This window comes from Narcine bancroftii, chromosome 5, assembly GCF_036971445.1.
Source record: "Narcine bancroftii isolate sNarBan1 chromosome 5, sNarBan1.hap1, whole genome shotgun sequence".
NCBI classification, from domain to species: domain Eukaryota; kingdom Metazoa; phylum Chordata; class Chondrichthyes; order Torpediniformes; family Narcinidae; genus Narcine; species Narcine bancroftii.
The window spans coordinates 24103472-24122783 of NC_091473.1; the positions used below are offsets into that span (position 1 = coordinate 24103472).

The 19312-nt window shown below is 43.5% G+C and overlaps 1 long non-coding RNA gene across 1 annotated transcript in view; it reads right to left on the reverse strand.

Moving 5' to 3' along the window:
* LOC138763200 (uncharacterized) overlaps nt 1-19312 on the reverse strand; it is a 166547-nt gene that overhangs the window by 13428 nt on the left and 133807 nt on the right. The window lies entirely within an intron of this gene.

Genomic DNA, 19312 nt, shown 5'->3' on the forward strand with positions numbered 1-19312 from the left:
TTCTGCAAATCAGAAAATATGAGTGATGAACAACCTAAAAATGAACATTTGCAAATCATTTTCATTATTAAATTTTAATTGATATATTATTGAACACAATGTTTTTTCAATATCATTTTTTTTGTATTGAGCTTCTTTTATTTTTATGAATTTCAGCTCATTTCAATACCATTAAAGCATGTCTTTCAGAAAGTCTGGAGCTGCACGAGCTGAGTGCAATACACTGATATGCTGCAGAAACACAGCAGGCCAAGCAGCATCCATCAGAAGTAAAAGGTTCCTTATTCCAAATAAATGACTCAGGCTCCAAATGTGACTTACCATTTACTTTCCATGGATGCTGTATGACCTGCTGAATTTCTCAAGCACGTTTGTGTATTTCCTTAAGATCGACATGCAAGATACCCCCACCAGTTATATTAACGTACCATAATACTGAAGAAAATATTTAATGAAAATCTCTCATCCATTGTGAACTAATATTTTTGGACATGTAACCACAGAATTCATTGCAAATTCTTTAATGATTTATTGTACATTGATTACATTTGTGGCTATTGATTTGCAGTCACTGACTGCATCAAATACTGATTTTACATCACGAAGTTGTGGTTAAACTTTGGTAATTTTTTATTCACTTTTCCATTAAAATGATAAATCAAGCTGTATTTGCAAAACCTCTTCAATATCAAGGCAACTCTTAACTAGAAAGAGATGGAAGAAAACTTGCTGAAAAAAGGAGAAACATTCATTCCATTCATTCTCCTCTTGAAAGGATAATTACAGTGAGTAAGTATTTTGATTGCTTTACAATTTGCGCATGATTTGTAATAGCCATTTATTTTTTAAAAATCCCAAAGCTCAATTGCTTGACTTGTAAAAATGTTGAAAAGCTTTTCCTCCCAATTATAACAACTTTCTTTCCACTAAGCTTGCTGTGAATTCAACTCATAGATGATTCACCAACGTGTTGAAGGATTCAACAAAACTGCCAGAAATCTGATGATTGTTCATGTGATTTGATGTGGAGAATAAACTTTAAATTGAGCAAGAAAACAAAGATGCACTCTGAAATATAAACATTTTGGCACTTTACAAAATAGTAAGTCATAAATGAACTAATGCATAAATTGAATGAGTATTTGATTTCACAAGATCACATTGGGTCATTGAGTGTGCTCCTCAAATCCACCCTGAGCTAAACTGTTCTCACATATCGTTCCAACTTCCGGCCTTTTCCCGATATCCCTTGATACTTTGACTAATTAGATACCTATCGATCTCCCCCTTAAACTCCCCCAATGATCTGGCCTCCACATCTGTATGTGGCAATGAATTCCACAAATCTACGACCCTCTGGCGAAAGAAATTTCTCCTCATGTCTGTTTTAAATTGGTACCTTCTAATCTAAGATGGTGCCATCTTGTCTCTTGTCTTGTCTTGTCTTGGATTCATCCACCAAGGGAAACATCTTATTCACATCTACTCTGCTTAATCCTTTCAGCATTCAAAATGTTGCTATGAGATTCCCTCTCATTCTTCTATATTCAAATGAATAGCCACTCCATGGGCTCTCATCTTATTAAGTAGCCTCTATGTGCACCTTATTGAAGACCTTTTGAAAATCCAAACACACAACATCCTCAGCCTCCCCCTTGCCCATCCTACTTAGGTTTCCTCAAAAAATTCCATTAGGTTGGTCAGGCAGGATCTTCCCTTCTTGAAACTATGCTGGCTTGGCCTATCATGTCATGCACCTCGAGGTATTTCATAACCTCGTCCTTGAAGATCAACTCCAATAACTTTCTAACTGATGACGTTAGACTAATAGGCCTATAATTTCCTTTTTTCTGTCTCCCCCCTTTCTTAAACAGTGGAACTATATTTGAGACCTTCCAATCCTCCGGTACCATTCCAAGCCACCTCCTTCAGAACCCGTGGGTACACCTCATCTGGTCGGGAGACTTGTCTACCTTCAGTCCATTCAGTTTACTAAGCACTATCTCTCTAATAATCATGACTGCACAATTCTATTCCCTGAGACCTCTGACTATCAGGTATATTACTTTTGTCTTCCTCAGTGAAGACTGATATAAAATATTCATTTAGTTCCTCTGCCATCTCTTTGTTACCCATTATAATTTCTCTAGCATAATTTTCAATTGGTCCTATATCTACCCATTTCTCTTTTCCTCTTTATACATAAAAAAAACTCAGCATCGTTTTGTATGTTATTTGCCAATTTCCTTTCATAATTCATCTTTTCATTCCTAATGATTTTCTTTGTCTCTTTCTGTAAGTATTCATAAGTTTCCCAGTCCTCTGTTTTTCCACTAATTTTAGCTTTCTTGTATGCCCTCCCTTTTGCTTTTATTATAGCTTTAACCTCTCTTGTTAGCCACATTTGTGCCATTTCTCCATTCATAATTTTCCTTTTCCTTGGAATATATCTATCTTGCACTTTCTTTATTTCTTGCAGAAATATCATCAAATTCTGCTCTGCTGTCCCTCCATCTAGCTTACTTTTCCAGTCAACTTGGGCCAGTTCCTCTCTCATAGCTCTGTAATTCCCTTTGTTCCATTGAAACATTGACATACCTGATATCAATTTTTCCTTTTCAAATTTGAAATTGAACTCTGTCAAATTATGATGATCATTACTTCCTAAGGGTTCCACTACCTTTAATTCCCTAATCACCTCAGGTTAATTTCTCATCACCCAATCCAAAGCCGCCAATCCCCTGGTGGCCTTATTGACAAGTTGCTCCAAAAAGCCATCCCATAGACATTCTACAATCTCTCTCTCCTGAGATCTGGTACCTTCCTGACATTCCCAATTGCCTTTCATATTAAAGTCCCTGATAATTATTTTGACATTCCCCCTCTGTCATGCTTTCTCTATCTCCAGCTGCATCCTGTAATTTGTATTAACTTGCTTATCTCGGTGATATTATACAACTTACAGGACTAGTTTTGCATTTTAAAGACAGCTCCTTTCGACTTCATAAATTCATTCTTTGTGTTGTAAATATATTAGCGTATAAACTCACCACATACACGAGATCAACAGAGCTTCACTGATTTCATCCCTTAAATATAATATAATGCAAACTTGATCAGATCACTGTTTCTTTGTTGTTTTGAAGCTAAGCACCAAGTAACAATTCTGAAATTGCATTTTAGAGTCACAGACCCTTTGGCTCAGCATGTACCTTGTAAGGTGCTTGAGGAGATTTGGTATGTCACTGAAGGCTCTTAAAAACTACCTCAAGTGTACCATGGAAAGCATTCTGCCTGGTTGCATCACAGTCTGCTACAGAGGCGCCAAATCTCAGGTCAAGGAAAAACCCCAGAGGGTTGTTAATTCGGCCTGCGACATCACAGGCACCAGAGTTCACTCCATCAAGGACATCTACATGAGGTGGTATCTTAAAAAAGTAGCCTCTATCCTTGTAATGGTATGGATTGTGTGTATTAATTGGCTCGGGCTGGCCCATCCCCTGATGACACTCTCACCTGGACTTCTCCCCTGGGACCCAGGCCATAAAGGTCGGGCCACCTCTCCCTTCCCTGCACTTCCCTAGCTTGGATCCGGGCCAGCTCAAGTCTTCTGTACAATGAAGCCTATCGTTCCCCTCAGTCTTTGTCCTTGTGATTATTGGGGCAACTAGTAGTGCCCAACAATCCTCAAAGACCCCACCACCCAGGCCACATTCACACTGCTACTATCAGGAAAAAGGTACAGGAGCCTAAAGACAAACACGCAGTGGCACAAGGACAGCTTACTCCCTGGTGCCATCAGATTCCTGAATAATCAATGAACCAAAAACACTGCCTTACTTTTCGAGCACCACTATTTTTTTATGTATTATTGTTGTAAGATGGTTATAATATGAATGCTTACACTCTGATGCTGCCACAAAACACCGAATTTTGTGACTTGTTCATGATATTAGATTCTGATTCTGATATCCACACCGACTAACAGACACCCATCTACTCCAATCCACAATCCTTATCCCTATCAACTGCCCAAATTTTCCTGCCACCTCATACAGTGTGGACAATTATCATTAGCCAATGGACCAACAAACTAGATCATAGAGACATAGAAAGAAACACCACAGAAATGGGCCCTTCAGCCCATTGAGCCATTGCTGTTGATCAACCTCCATCCAGCTATACTAATTCTAAATTAATCCATTTTTGTTATTATCCCACACACTCATCAATTCACTCCAAATTCTTCTGATCACTCACACACTCAAGGCAATTTTCAGATATTATCATCTGATTTTACAAGAACAACCCAACGAAACAGTGTTCTCCGGTTCTTGCAGCTGAAAGACGCTGTCTGCAGGGTAGAAGTGTAGAAGGGGTCCTCTTCATACAATGATCCTAGTGGAGCATATCGATGCAGGGGAGGGAGACTCCTGTGATCCTCTCTGCCACTCTTATGGTCCAGTGGATTGACCTCTGATCTATTTATCTGCAGCAACTGTACCACATTGTTGCCCAGCAGGCCAGGACTCTCTCAGTGGAGCTCTATTTGAAGTTTGACATAATGATGGCTTTGCCTGCAACAGTCTTCTCAGGAAGTGCAGCCACGGTTGCACCTTCCTGAGAAGTGAAGAGATGTTGAGTGTCCATGATAGGTCACTGGTTAAGTGAACTTAAGAAACTTTCAGCTCTCCACTCTCACAGCAGCTGCAGAAGGATTCAGAGCAAAATTAATAGAAAGACAGAATGAAAATACTGATTGTGCTTGTCTTGGGTAAACTTGTACCTCTCATTTTGTTCGTTTTAGATTGGTCACAGTGTTTGAGCTACCGAAAGAAAATAGACACACACACCGAGAGCAGTTCAGTTTATACAAAAGTTTATTACTAATTTAAAAGCTGATTTCACACTACAATATGCAAGCCCTTTCCAACTATACTTATCAACGCTTGGACTGGTCCCAACTGCCAAAGCGAGGCAACGACTGCACACTTGTAGTAGGTTGTCAGGGCGCCGGTAGCAGCTTCTCCACCTCCCCCGACCGGGACGTTGCTCGGACTCTGGCTGTTCTTCCTTCTTGACAAGGGGTGTTCCCACCCCTCGGAGAGTCCAAACTTCAGCAGCAGGACCACAGGCTTATATACCCCAAAAACAATTAATCATGCGCCTACTCCTTCTAATATTTGTCAGTCAAAATCAAAACTGAACATTATATTCTACAATTTAGAAGATTAATTATTATGGAACCAGGATGTTATGATTTCCTGGTTTATCTCGTAGATACAAAGACTTATTAAAACTTCTCGAGCAAGACAGGTTGTGACCAATTCGTCAATTTCAGAGTGTTGCATTTGATAACTGCTTTCCCTGGGCCTCACAGTGGAATTCCATTTCAAAGTCTATCTTCAGATAAGTCCCCATGGCTGAGTTTAATTACATCTGCTAGTTCTGAAAGTAAGGTGACCTGTGTGTGGACCCAGTGTCGTCAGTTCCACATAAGCAAAAAGCATCTGGGTACATGGTTTTAATCCTCCATTACATTCCACCCCTTGGTCACAATCTGTCATTTGCGAGGCCTAACCAGTATTTGAGTACAGAGGGAGCGAAAAAAGAGAAATCAAAGGAACAATTACAAAGATAAGCAATGACGCGAGCAACCAACGGAGGATAGTGTGGCCCACTCCCCCAAATGTAGCAGTTAGCCATGAGAAAGGATTCCAACCAAGCCTCAAATTATCCTTGTTGGCCACAATACCCAGATACTGGAGCTCACGAACAGATTTTGAAACATGCTGAACAATAACATATTTATATAAGCTGCACTTGAGGCTGGTGACCGAGGACTTCCTTGGTGTAATGCATCGGACCGTGTTTTCCACGGGGAACTCCCTCGGAACGTCCTCGACATTACAAATTCAATTGCTGGCATCAAAGCAGCTGTTAAGCCAGATCACCAGGAGTGTAAAATGGAGAACCTGGAACAAAGAAGCCTGACACATGTCACTCACGATACTGCAAGCGTTCAGTGTTTAAACAGACTAAATCATCCTGTCCCTCAATAGCTACCCATCGAGTGTTACCCTGGGCAGGTGTCACTATTTCTCCTTTAACAGGAGGGCCACTACCTAGTGGTGCCACCCATACCTTTTGTCCAACATTCTCTAGTTCAGGAGTGGGGGGCAATGACTGTTATTCCTCTGGAATAGGCTGTAATTCAGGAGCGTGAAGAAGTCGGTGGAAAGGTGTACCTCCTTTTAAAGGGCGATGATTCAAATTGTCGACTGCCTGCTGCAGCACATGGCACCATCCCTTCTGGGTCCCCAGTGATGTTAACAAATGAATTTGTTCCTTCAGTAAGCCGTTCATTCGTTCAACTAACCCAGCAGCCTGTGGGTAATAAGGAATATGGTGAACCCATAAGATACCGTTGTCATTTGCCCAATCACAGATTGCTTTCCCGGAGAAGTGCGAGCCGTTATCAGAGTGAATCTCCTCTGGAACATCATAACGATAAATCATATGGTTTAGTCCTTGGATAGTGCTAGCTTGGTCAGCCGTCTTGGTGGGAAAAGCAAAAACAGGCCCGAAAAGGTGTCAACCATTACTAGGACGTAATGTTTACCCATACAGTCTAGCATGGGGCCTATGTAATCAATTTGCCAGACCGCAGCTGAGTGAGCACCCCGTTTTATTCGGCCATGCGGACCAGGTGGAACGGTATGGAACTTCACAAGCTGACATTCTGGGCATGTACGTACGACCATGCGGACATCATCCTGATGGACGGATAAAGCATGTGTTTGGGCCCACATAGCTGAACCTTCTCCTCCAAATGACCACTCTGTTCATGTGCCCATCGAGCCAGGGGGACGGTATCAGCACGGCTGATAGTGGCAAGCTGATCTGCTACTGCATTATGTTGAGCCATGTTAGTCGCCATATTGGTATGGGCATCAACATGATAAACGGTTATCTCACGATGGTGGGAAGCATCCCACAACAGCTGCCACAACTCTTTGCCCCATACTGGGTGGTCATGTATCATCCAGTTGTTCTTTTGCCAATCAGGCATCCATACTACAAGTCCATTAGCCACAGCCCAGGAATCAGTAAACAGGCGAAGAGGGTGATCATGGGGATCTAGTGGTAAAGTGACTGCCTTCAACTCAGCATACTGACTGGAGCCACCATCCCCCTCCTCCGATAAGTGAGTTTCTGACCTGGGATGGTAAGCCACCTGTTCGTGTATGCGGCCCACCCCTTCAGGCCCTCTGGTCGCACGACTCTGAATATACCACTTCCATTTAACAATAGAAGACTGCTGAGCCCTCCCGATCTTTAGATTAGCATCATTAGCCAGGACCCAATTCATGATAGGAAGTGCAGGTCGCAATTGAACATCTGCATCGCCTGTCATTCTTTCAGTCTCTAGCAGGGCCCAGTAACAGGCTAGTAACTGTTGTTCAAAAACAGAACAACGAGTGGTAGCCTCGGGCATGGTACGTGACCAGAATCCCAGCGGGACTCGGCGACCCTCTTGTTTTTGCCAGAGGCTCCAGGAGGCCACATCATCAATATAATGGTGAATTGAGAGGGAAGGCGATACTGGAAGGTGGGTGAAGGTATACTAGCGCCCCTTCCAGGTAAAGGCGAACTGATCCTGTGAGTCCTCAGCTATAAGAATACTGAAGAAGGCGTTGTTAGCGAGATCAATGACAGCATACCATGTTCCTGAGTTCCCAGTAGCAAGATTTTCAATAAGAGTGACAATGTCCGAAACTGCTGAAGCAAGTGGTGGGGCATGTTTGTTCAAAAAGCGATAATCAACTGTCATTCTCCAGGAGCCGTCCGGCTTCTGGACCGGCCAAACAGGGCTATTAAAGGGCGACGTTGCAGGCCTCACTACCCCTTCTTCTTGCAAAGCATCAATGGTGGCACTAATCTCTTCTTGCCCCCCAGGGAGACGATATTGTGGAATGCACACTGGTTTCATGGGGGGTGGCACCATTACAGGATCCCACTTAGCCTGACCCACTACTAGTTTTTTTGTAATAGTCCAAATTCCAAACGCAAATCCCCCTTGGCTAGTATTAAGGGCCGTACCGGCCAACATATTAATACCCAGGATACACTCGTCAGTAGCAGCCACAAGGGCATGTAACCAGATAGGGGAAGGGCTATCACCCACCGTGGCACGGACTTTTATTTCCTTTACCAGGGTGACTGCCCCTCCCAACCCCTCTATTCGAAAGGTCAGTCCAGTCCAGAGGTCGGGGTTACCCGGAATCACCGAGTGCTCCGCACCGGTATCGACCAAGGCCAAATATTGGCGGTCATTACCCCCACCCCAATGGATTGTTAACAGTATGTAGGGCCGTGGGTCCCCGTGTATCAGCTATATCTCAATGGTGTAGACACGGGAGCCCTGCCCACACCTTCATGCTTTAGTAGGGTTCGGGGGCTTCCAGGCCCACATGCCACTATTATCCATTAGAGCCTTATTAACCATTTGTTGTACCTCATCACGGGTAACTGAAGCAGGAAAAGCCTGCTCGATAGAAGCAGCAGGGGGAGCAGAGGGCACAACTGGACCAGAAGGACTCAGCAGCTGGGGATGATGTTCCCCTGCCTTCCTCTTATAAAGGGCATAATGGACTGCGGTTGGTTTCCCATCAATATCACTTTTAGGTACGCCTAACTTTAACAAGGTTAGAAAAAGGTCCTTTCTTGTCGGCCCTTTATTAGCAGCAGTCCCTCTCTTTTCATCCTGCTTGTCTGATTTTACCTGGGTTGTACGTGAGTGGATTTTACCTCCTAGTTCTAATTCTCGAAGTCCAGATAAGGCATGCACCGCCTCAGACACAGGGTGCCCAATTAGTGGACTAGTTACGGACAGAACCAGCCCCCGTATAGTAGGTTGGGCGGAACAAACCAATCTGGTATGCATTCCGGCCGTGAATATCTCTTCATCAGGGCTCCCCCCATGTACCCGCAGCCTCAAACGCCCTGCATACAAGGCAGAGGCCAGGGCCTGCTGACGAATTACTGCTATACCCTCCTCTGGGGTTCTCCAATTGTTTTGCAAATGTAAATCCCAATCTATTCGTGATGGGTATACTCGTAGCAGGGCATCCCCTAGAGTTGTAAGTAAGTAATCCATCTCTCTCCCTCTACCCCGCAGCTCAGCAGTGACCCTGATATCAGTAGACAATGTTCCTAATCCCAACAATTCCTCAGGGGTTAAAAATATATTACCCCCTCCTTGTTCCCAGACACGCAGGAGCCAGGCTGCCAGAGTTTCTCCTGCCTTTTGCCTAAATCGATCTCCAATGGCAGCCAGCTCTTTTACAGAGAAGTCACGTATCATTGACTGTTTCCGACCCCTGTTCCCACTTTGGCCCACAGGGTCCTCCACCCAGTCTAGGGGAGGAGGCCGAGGCCATCCTGTAGAGGGAGTAGGCCATAGAGCATAAGCAGGGGTTTGGGTATTTTCCCCTGGGTCCACTTGAGAGACCGGGGTATCTATCCCTTCAATCTCTACCCTTACATCATCTCCCCTTCTGTCTGTTTGGGAAGTCTGCTGCCTTATGGGGCGGGCGTGAACAGCAGGGGGAGAGGGTAGTATGTTAGACACATGCTGAGGAGTACCTGCATCATTACCATGGTCATCATTCCAGATATTCCCATCCCAATCCTCAATTACATCAGGATCGTCGCCATTCATTATCATGGCACGAATACGATATGGATCGGGTTCTACTCCTTGCCTTTCCTTATCTGCACAGAGCTGCTGCCGGAGTTTAATATTACGGCAGACAGTTTGAACATGCTTATCTTCCAATTCTTTGGCTCTGTCCTGACTGGTGCGAACAATTTCACTCATCATGGAGCAGCGTTGTCGCATGGCTTCTAGCTTCTCCTCTAATTGCTTTCTCTTGCGCTGAGATTCTACTTCTCTTTGAACTGATTCTGCTTCACGCTGAACGGAGTGGCATAAGGCTGTGGCCAGCAACCAAAAACCATCCGTCAGCGTCCCCTTTTTATCAGGAAATCTTTTTTTTCGAAGGAGAGTGGCAACCCGCTCTCCCAGAGGTGCACTCATCCCAACTAATGGGTGGTCCCAACAAAGCCAGGGTATTGGCCAACATGCCAAACCCATCATCTTTGGAAGTCCATCCAGGAATCAAGAACTGCTCAGGGCTCACCTCTTTCTTTCGGCGAAACATCTTGAGACCAACCCTGCTCGCAGCGCCAATTGTCTTGGGTAAACTTATACCTCTCATTTTGTTCATTTTAGATTGGTCACAGTGTTTGAGCTACCGAAAGAAAATAGACACACACACCGAGAGCAGTTCAGTTTATACAAAAGTTTATTACTAATTTAAAAGCTGATTTCACACTACAATATGCAAGCCCTTTCCAACTATACTTATCAACGCTTGGACTGGTCCCAACTGCCAAAGCGAGGCAACGACTGCACACTTGTAGTAGGTTGTCAGGGCGCCGGTAGCAGCTTCTCCACCTCCCCCGACCGGGACGTTGCTCGGACTCTGGCTGTTCTTCCTTCTTGACAAGGGGTGTTCCCACCCCTCGGAGAGTCCAAACTTCAGCAGCAGGACCACAGCTTATATACCCCAAAAACAATTAATCATGCGCCTACTCCTTCTAATATTTGTCAGTCAAAATCAAAACTGAACATTATATTCTACAATTTAGAAGATTAATTATTATGGAACCAGGATGTTATGATTTCCTGGTTTATCTCGTAGATACAAAGACTTATTAAAACTTCTCGAGCAAGACAGGTTGTGACCAATTCGTCAATTTCAGAGTGTTGCATTTGACAACTGCTTTCCCTGGGCCTCACAGTGGAATTCCATTTCAAAGTCTATCTTCAGATAAGTCCCCATGGCTGAGTTTAATTACATCTGCTAGTTCTGAAAGTAAGGTGACCTGCGTGTGGACCCAGTGTCGTCAGTTCCACATAAGCAAAAAGCATCTGGGTGCATGGTTTTAATCCTCCATTACAGTGCTGAAGTTAGAGATAAAGCACTCCACTCTCTGATGAGGAAATTTTAAAAAGTGCCAGTTGGATATTATTTTAACGAGGGTTTATTGATGAGAAATAGAAGAAATAGAATCTTGCTCATGAAGAATGGGCAGTTGTTCACCAGGATATAGTTCTAAAGCCGATAGGGATGAGATTTTTAACCTTAGCCCATAGCACACCTATAGGTGGACATCTTGGAGTGAAGAAAACTACCAATAGAACTATGAAACAATTTCATTGGCCTAATTTAAGAAAATATGTTAAGATATTTTGAAGGAGCTGTCACACATGTCAAGTTGTGGGGAAACCTAATTAGGGTCCACTAGTTGCTCCTTTAAAACATATTCCTCTTTCTGGAGAGCCTTTTTCTTAAATAATTGTGGATTGTGTTGGTCCATTGCCTAAAACAAAAACAGGAAATGAATATGTGCTGACTGTTATGTGTACAGTATTATAGGAAGCTATGTAAAAACTTTGCTGTCATTGCTCTTCCCCTGACTAATCTTTTGAAGAAGAGTGAAAAGTTTATTTGGAAGCATCTGACAAACTGAAAAACGTATTATGTCAGAAACCTGTACTTAAGTCACCTGATTTTTGAGAAGCCATTTGCTTTAGCAATTGATGCCAGTGATGAAGTGGTGGGTGCTGTGTTGTTGCAAATAGATGTCTGTGATGGTATTGAACATCCAGTGGCTTATTATTTAAGAAATTCAATAAACATCAAAAGAATTATACTACTATTGAGAAAGAATTATTGTCCCTTGTATTAGCTCTGCAACATTTTGAAGTATATGTTTGCACTGCTATGGGACCCATCATTTTTTACACTGACCATAATCCATTGGTATTTTTGAGTAAAATTAAAGAATAGGAGACTATTGAATTGAAGTTTAATTTTGCAAGAATATGATTTAATGATATTAAAGGCTATAATAATGTTATTCTTGTTGCCTTTCATGATGTTATATTTGCAATATTATTAAAAAGATTGTGTTATATTTGCCTGTATTACATTATATCATTTAGGGTGTAACATTTACAAGGAAGATTGTAGATTGCTGTTAAAAATTTTGACCATTTTGAAGTTCAAAATTTTCTCTATGGGAAAGATGTGTAACAGGATTTGTGTTCATCTTTAGTTATAAAATATATATTTCATAGTAAAGTAAGTATGTATTCTAAGTAAGTTAGTTGTGGGCTGGTGCTGGGTCACACACAGATCATCACATTTATAATTCACTGAGACGTGATATTTTCAGAGTTGACATGTCCTGGAAAGGCAGAGCTAATGAAACTGAAGTGGGTCTTAACTTTTCAAGAACAATGGAGTGTTTTCTTTATTAAAAGCTCATTGAGTCCTTATTCAAGTATTGAAGAAGAACTGCTGAAGAAGACCATCTGTTTAAACAAAAACAAGTTTTTGCTTGTGGTCATCAGACTTTCTGCAGCTATTAACCACTTAAACAGGGATGAGGTCAGAAGTTTGTGGATGTGAAGAAGCCATCTATCATAACTGTGCTTTGGACAGAAATAAAATTGAAAAAGTCACACTGAAGGCAGAGAGACACTTTGAATCAGAAGACTGAAGAAGATTGAAAAGACAGAATTGAAACAATAGTTTCAGGAAAGAGAGGGAGATGCTGTTCTGTATTGTATCATAGGAGATACACCACATAAATGGCTTTTAAATAAGTAAGACCACTTCCAACTGCTCTTTTAAGAAAAGAGAGGCAGCTTCATTTGTGCCCAGAAGATGGTCAGCCCTGTTTGAAGAATATCTCTCTGAAAGACAGCTGATCAACAAACTTGTGATTTAAAGAAATCTAAAGATATACTGTTAAAAAGTTCACTTCCGAACTGTGTTTTAACAAGATCAAGTTCAACAAGATGTTTGAACCTGGACTTCACAATTGATTTTTTTGACTCAAACTTAAACTATATTGGTTTGGACTTTAATGTACAGATAAATTTACATTTGCGCATAATGGAAATTAAGATAAGTTAAATTTAGAGAAAAGTAAGAAATGTTATTAAGAAAATTAAGAAAAATTAGAGAAAAGTAAGAAATGGTTTAATAAAAAAATATTATTTTGAATTTACCATTGTCTTGTGAATTTTCCATTTCTGTTCCTTTGCTAATACTAATAAGATTTTATTAGTTCGTAACAGCCGTCAATGACATTCTGATGGTCTACATTTATGAATCCAGAAGACTCTTTGGCTCTACATTGCTTCATAGGTCAGACATGATTTGGGATCCAAGATGCCATTGATTTTCACGGAGATTTTGTGGGACATATTTCAAAGGAAATATAGTAATCTATTATTATTATTGTTCTGCTCTTCTTCAGTTATTTTGATGTGTTTCATATGTTCTATTCACAATACAAGACACTTACAAACTGAAGAATGGCATAGTTACTGCACTGTTCATATGTTGGAAAACCTGGCACCCTTGGGACTTTGATTGAGCCAGACCAGCAGAGTTTCCGGATAACTGAAATATTACTCTTACTAATACTGAAACCCATTATTTTTACCTTTGAAATAAGTTACACAATATTATAATTACATTTCCAGTGAATCTGGAGGTTAAAGGGAGTGCGAAGTATATACGTGCTCTAGGCCCCATTTCCAGTTGCAAGCCTGAACTCATTCCTGACCTTTGATACACTGGATTCAAACTCCAACTCAGCCATGCATCTGGCCCACAATTCACAGGCAGATGTCAAACAATCAGGATTTCTGAACAATGCCAAAATGGGCTCCTGCTATTACCCATGCTTCCTACCTTCAGGTGGTCTCGCAAATTTCTAACTGTCTCATTAATTTACCTTCAATTCCATGAGCTTTATCTTCAGCTAAAAGTCTCTGACAGTGGATTTTATTTGTCAAAAAGTTAAATGAATAACATCCAGAGTTAATTTTCTGGGCACCACTTTAATCCAGTTCATGAGGCATAACTTATCTTTACAAATTCAGAAGGGTTCAAGGTGTTCAGTCATTTCATCATGTTACATATTGTGGTAAACCACTGTAATACTGTGATTGACTACTGCCAGCTGAACACGGCTCCTGAGACTAATCCTACCCATTACCCCTTTGCACATTCCCCACTCTTCCTGCCATGATTAGTCAATGAGGTCAGTTTCTGCTCCAGTCTATAGTCATTAAAAGCCTATCAGTTTCACAACCTCAGTCTTTTGTGGTAATCAATTTTATTGACTATATTTTTAACAGAAAATGGAACAATACCTGAAACCAGAGAGACTGAACATTGACTCTCGATCCTCTGACACCCCGAACATGTTCAAACTCTGGCTACATTGGTTTGAGGACTTCCTGACAGCAACAGCAAACATTGTTAACACAGATGAAGACAGATTGAAGCTCATCTTCTCGTGAGTCAGACCTCTGGTCTTCCCAATGATCAATGATGCCAAATTGTATGGCCACCCAGAATGCAGAGGACCTCATCTGGGACACCTATGTGGCCGGCATCTAATCCTGATACATTAGACAGTGACTCCTGGAGCAGAAGGTACTTGATCTGCAAGGGTTGGTTGAATTAACAGAGACTCTGGAGGTGGTCCTCCAAAACTTAGACAACTATTCAGCCACCTCTTGGCCTCTACGGGTGTTGCTATCTTGGAATGGGGACCATCTCTCGCCATAAGCGAATGGTCACAGGCATCATCGCACTCTTCTAATGACCTGACCTTGGCCGCCATGGTGGGTGATTGCCCCAAATGCTATTTCTGCGGGCAGGGCAAGCATCCAAGTTAATGCTGCCCTGCCAAGGAGGCAATATGCACTAGATGACTGAAAAGGGAACATTATGCAAAAGTCTGCCAGTCTAACCTGTCCACAAAACCTAGCAGTGCCACGAGTGGACAGCCGCCACCCCGGGCAGCATGATTGGTGCCAGCTCCTCTTCAGACCAGCGATGCCACGTGTGAGTCACAGGTCCTGTACAGTGACTTTGACCATTGGAGGCACAGTTTACAAACACTTCAGGCTCCTCCTCATGCCACAGCTCTGTGCTTCCTTGCTGCTGGGGCTGGACTTCCAGTGCCAACAAGAGCACTATATTGGAGTTCAATGGGTGCCACCCCCCTCACCATTTGCACAACCTGTGGGCTCTCAACCCACAAGGTCACCCCCTCCACTGCTGTTGGTGAATCTAACCCCCGACTGCAAGCCAGTGACTACCAGGAGCAGGCAATCCTGCATCACAGACAAAGTATTCATCAAGTTGGAGGTTCAGCGTTTGTTGGGCAAGGGCATCATTGAAGCCAGCAAGAGTCCCTGGAGGATCCAGGTTGTCGTTGTAAAGAACGGGGTTAAGAACAGGACGGTCAGAGACTATCACCAAACCATTAACCGGTACACGCAACTCGATGCGTACCCCTTCCCCCATATATCCGATATGGTTAACCAGATTATGGGCATTGTGCAGGGAGGTGGGACTAGAAAGGGGTGTTTGGTTCAGTGCGGACTAGAAGGGCCTAATGGCCTGTTTCCGTGCTGTAATTGTTATGTTATGTTATGTTATGTTATGTTAAAAATTGCACAATATTGGGTATTTTCCATGATTGATTTCAGTCAGTCTATAACCAGCTCTTAATCCACCCAGTGGACCGCCAGTATACCGCATTTGAGGTGAATGGCCATCTTCTCCACTTCTTCTGGGTCCCCTTTAGCATCACCAATGGGGTCTCTGTTTTCCAGAGGGGGATGGACTGCATGGTGGACCACTATAAATTCCAGGCCACTTTTCCATATTTTGACAATGTGATGATCCGCAAAGCTCCTAAACCTTACTCATAACAGGGAGAAATGTGTGTTCTGGACAACCTGACTAGCAATTCTTGCCTGTTTGGTTGAAAATGCCACCATTGGCCCTGACCCTCATTGTACATGCCCCCTACTGTAGCTGTTCCTCTCCCACACCCTCAGAGCACCGGAGATGCCTGGGTCTCTTCTTGTACTACGCTCAATGAGTCCCCAACTTTGTGGGCAAGGCTCGCCCATTAGTAAAAGCCACCTCTTTTCCCTATCAGCAGAGGCCTGCACAGCCTTTGGCTGTATGAAGGACATACCTCCAAGGCCACACCGTTCCAGGTGGAGGGTGATGTATTTGACTTCATCTTGGTTGCCACATTCAGCCAAGTGGGCAGACCCGATGCCTTCTTTTCACGCACTCTCCAAGGCCCTGAAATCTACCACTCATCAGTTGAAAAGGAAGCCCAGGCCATTGTGGAGGCGCTACAACACTAGAGGCACTACCTCACTGGCAAACACTTCACCTTCCTCATAGACCAGTGGGCAGTTGCCTTCATGTTCAATAACAAGCAGGGGGACTAAATCAAGAATGATTAAATCCTCAGGTGAAGAAGCAAACTGTCCACTTATAACTACGATATCCTATTCCAGCCTGGCAAACTTAACAAGCCCCCAGACACCCTCTCCTGTGGGACGTGCCAGGATCCAAATGGACAGATTGCAGACCCTCCACAACAACCCCTGCCACCCCAGAGTGACAAGGTTCTTCCGTGGAACCTATCGTACTCATTTGAGGAAGTCATAACAATGACCAAAAACTGCCAGGTTTGCGCAGAGTGCAAACCGCACTTCTACCGCCCTGACAAGTCCACCTAATCAAAGCTACTCACCCCTTCAATTACCTGAGCATCAACTTAAAGGGACCTCTCCCTTCCTTGAATCAGAACATATATTTCCTCACCATCATCAATGAGCATTCTCGCTTTCCTTTCTCCATCTCCTGCCTGAACATGACCATGGCTACAGTTATTAAGCTCCTCCACAATGTCTTCCTGCTCTTTCCCAGAGGGAATGGGCAGATGGAAAGGGAGAATGCCACGGTCTGAAACACAATCCTCCTGGCACTGAGGGCATGGGACCTTCCCATCTCCCACTGGCAAGAGTTCCTCCCACATGCATTGCACTCCATACTGTTGCTTTTATGTGCAGCCACTAACAATATGCCTCAGAAATGCATGTTTGCCTCCCCTAGGAAGTCTTCATCAGGGACTACACTGCCTGCCTGGCTGATCTCCCCAGGACCAGTCCTGCTTCGGAAGCATGGCAAGCAATCTAAAACTAACCCACTGGTCGAGGGGATCTGCCTGCTCCATGCAAATCAGAGCTTTCCCCGATGGGCGCGAAGACATGGTCTCAATTGGGAATTTGCCACCATCGGGCACTCCTCTGAATTGATCAACCACAAACAGACACTACCCCCACCCCTGCCATCTTGGGGTCCCTGAGCCTGCTGCTGACCACACTCCACACCTGGCAACTGTTGTCACCCATGATACAAAAGCAACACACTCCATCCTCCCTTCACCTGTCCCTTCCCCGGCGAACTGTAACCGGTGACCACAGACAAACTACACAAGCTGCCCAGGGCACCACCCCAACTGTATCACATTGTTCACTGTGGCAGAGGAGACCCCCCCCCCCCGACAGAACTGACTTATTAAATATGTATATATTTGGTTCATTTTTTTTCACCCTGCAGGACTCTTCTAAAAAAGGAGGGGTGAATGTGGTAAACCATTGTAATACTGTGATTGGCTACTGCTGGCTGGACACACCTCTCACTATTAATCCTACCCATTACATCTTTGCATGCTCCCCACTCTTCCTGCCATGATCAGTCGATGAGGTCGGTTGCTGCTCCAGTCTATAGTTCATAAAAGCCTATCAGCTTCACAACCTCAGTCTTTTGTGGTAATTGATCACATATGCTAATAATTTGCCAACTCTATATAGTTAGGCAATTACTCCCTACATTCCTCTGTAACATACACTAAACGGTTACATTTAGGGTGGTTTCAAAGATTGTAGTTTGTGAACCTACAATGTTCTTGTCTACTTCCTTTAAAAGTTGTTGATGAAACCATATGGATATTTTCTCAATTGCTATCATTGGAACTTGATTCATTATTCATGTCCAGGACACTTTCTTCTTTGCTGTAAATGCAGGATGTCTTTTTCTTTGGCTTTGCTTTGCAGATGAAGATTTATGGAGGGGTGTGTCCACGTCTGCTGCAGGCTCGTTGGTGAATGACAAGTCTGATGCGGGACAGGCAGGCACGGTTGCAAGGGAAAATTGGTTGGTTGGGGTTGGGTTTCTCCTCCTTTGTCTTTTGTCAGTGAGGTGGGCTCTGCGGTCTTCTTCAAAGGAGGTTGTAGTCCACCGAACTGTGAGGCGCCAAGATGCACGGTTTGAGGCAATATCAGCCCACTGGCGGTGGTCAATGTGGCAGGCACCAAGAGATTTCTTTAAGCAGTCCTTGTACCTCTTCTTTGGTGCACCTCTGTCTCGGTGGCCAGTGGAGAGCTCGCCATATAACACAATCTTGGAAAGGCGATGGTCCTCCATTCTGGAGACGTGACCCACCCAGCGCTGTTGGGTCTTCAGCAACGTGGATTCGATGCAAAAAACAACCATGTTTTCCTTTTGTTCATTCATACTATCATAATTCACTTTTCATTTAACTTCCGTCTGCCCTCATTTCCTAATATGAATGGCATTCTTTTTTAAATCTTATTGATATCCATTGCACATTTCTATGAAACTAAAATTATATTTGCTCTTCCTCTCCATTGAGTTATCATTTGTTATAATAGTGACCTGGATCATAACTAGCTTTTGCATCATTGTCTTATTCACTTTCACCTTCTACTGCCTCTTAACTCCTCACTCATCTGTTTTCTTCATTTGATATACAGAGCATGTCTCTGATTGGGTGTAAGCTAACTCCACATTATGTTAAATTATTTTTGTTAATCACCTCCCTTTGTTTCACCCTCTAGCAGTTGAGTCCAGTTTACAGCAGTGGGTATTGGTCTCATTGGTTGATGTCTTCTTTCTTTGGCTTGGCTTCGCGGACGAAGATTTATGGAGGGGGTAAAAAGTCCACGTCAGCTGCAGGCTCGTTTGTGGCTGACCAGTCCGATGCGGGACAGGCAGACACGATTGCAGCGGTTGCAAGGGAAAATTGGTTGGTTGGGGTTGGGTGTTGGGTTTTTCCTCCTTTGCCTTTTGTCAGTGAGGTGGGCTCTGCGGTCTTCTTCAAAGGAGGCTGCTGCCCGCCAAACTGTGAGGCGCCAAGATGCACGGTTTGAGGCGTTATCAGCCCACTGGCGGTGGTCAATGTGGCAGGCACCAAGAGATTTCTTTAGGCAGTCCTTGTACCTCTTCTTTGGTGCACATCTGTCACGGTGGCCAGT